The sequence below is a fragment of the Pteropus alecto genome, unplaced genomic scaffold (assembly GCF_000325575.1).
Source record: "Pteropus alecto unplaced genomic scaffold, ASM32557v1 scaffold30, whole genome shotgun sequence".
In the NCBI taxonomy this organism is placed as follows: Eukaryota; Metazoa; Chordata; class Mammalia; order Chiroptera; family Pteropodidae; genus Pteropus; species Pteropus alecto.
Window position 1 is genome coordinate 32,621 of NW_006429782.1, and position 1,880 is coordinate 34,500.

The following is a 1,880-nucleotide window of genomic DNA, read 5'->3' on the forward strand; positions in this document are numbered from 1 at the left end:
GCCTCCGTTTAAGAGCTGGGGTTCTGTGCCCCCACCTGCGTGTCTGGCTGGGCCTGTGACTTTGGAGGCAGGGCTGTATGTGACTTCCTAGGCTGGCTGGTAAAACGCGACTCAGAGTCACTGCTGGAACCCTGCCGCCATGCTGTGAGGAAGCCCTAGCACCAGCAGCCACACGTGAGCCAGGAGGCCCTCCTCCGGCCTCAGCCCTCGACGGGCTGCAAGCGCATGGTGGCCCTGAGCGACGCCGCCTGGCCGAGCCCGGTCCAGCTCAGACCGGGCAAGGTAACAGCAGGAGGACTGCTGGGGCGCCCCCCCCCCACTGGCGGGGTGCCCAGCGCTGCACGGCGCCCACTAAGCACTGCCTCTGGGCCAGGAGGGACGGCGGGAAGTCACTCCAGGAACCGGTTCCGCCGTCTCCACCCACAGAAGTTACCCATCTAGCTGGGGACAGAGACAACAACCGAGTGGCCGTGTACGGCACTGAGGGAGAACTCGCGGAGGGGATCAGGGACGCCCCGGAGGATGTCCCCCGGCGAGGGAGCAGCATCGCGGCAGCCAGGTCCCTCCGAGGGCAGAGAGCGCACAGAGGGCTGGGGGTGGGGGGTGATGGGAGATCTGTGGGCCACAGGGCGGGGGTCATAGGGAGGACGTGCACTGTATCCGAAGGACAACGGAAACCACGGGGTTCCCAGCACAAGGCAAGGACCAGGTGCTTCGGTGTCCACCAGGCACGTGGTGCCTCTCACGGTGCTGGCGGAGGCTGGTGGCCAGTGTGGCCACGACGGAAAGCAGGCAGCTAGCCCTGACCAGGCGCTCCCTGCTAGGTAACAAAGCGCCACCTCACCACTAGACGGCTGGCCCCCAATGATTTTGTAGGGTTTGGCTGCCCTGTGGAAGGCCGAGCCAACCTCGTGGCTCCCCCTAGTTCAGAGACGGAACCGCAGCTCTGAGACGGGCAGCGAGCTGCCCGAGGTCACACAGAGTAAGAGGCTCCAGGGCCGCAACGGGTCTGCTGGGCGGAGGCAGGCGGTGGCCCATCGCACCTGACATGTGCACACCCGCTGGTCCTTTACTGACCAAGGCCCTTCAGGATGTGCGCACTGTTGGGTTTCTGCTCACGGCCAGACCCTCAGACCTCCTACAGAGCCAGGCACACAGGGGACCTCACACGGGGACCTCACACGGGCGTTCTCCGAGGAAACAGACTCAACAGGGCACCACGCCAAACTGTCAACAGGGCTAACAGGGACACTCTGGACACCTGGCTGCCGGGAGGGCTCCAGGGGCTCTGCACTGGGCAAGGCAGAGTCCACAGTGGAGGCCGGCTGGGGAGTCTGACTCCTCCAGCATGACACACAGCGACCTGCCAGTCCAAGAGTGCTGCTCAAATGACCCCAAGCCAAGAGCACACACACACACATACTCCACCACCACACGCCTGCGGGGCATCGGAAGACCTGGTTTGTGCTTCCCATCTGCAAGGCCAGCCACTGCCCCCATGGAACCTCAGTTTCCCCAAATGGCTCGTAAGAAAGGTGAGTTACCTCTCCAAGAACCCTTTGGATCCAGGCGCCCAACACAAGGCAGGAACTGGCTGGTGAGGTCTGGCCTTGCACCCACATGCCCACCCCCTCTTAAGGGCAAAGGCAGGGCCTGTTGCTGCCCCTGGCGAGATCGCCGGTGGGAGCGAATGGCCAGTCCGTCCCAGCATCCGAACCACGTACGCGTGTTCCGCTGAGATAAACACTGCACATGCCGCCACCACCAGCCCCGCGACGCGACCTGCTGCGCCTGCCTGCGCAGCCCAGCCGCTTCTGCTCTCCCGGCCTCAGCGGCCCCACCCATTTCACGGGGATCCCTCGCCGAGTCTGTGGACCTGT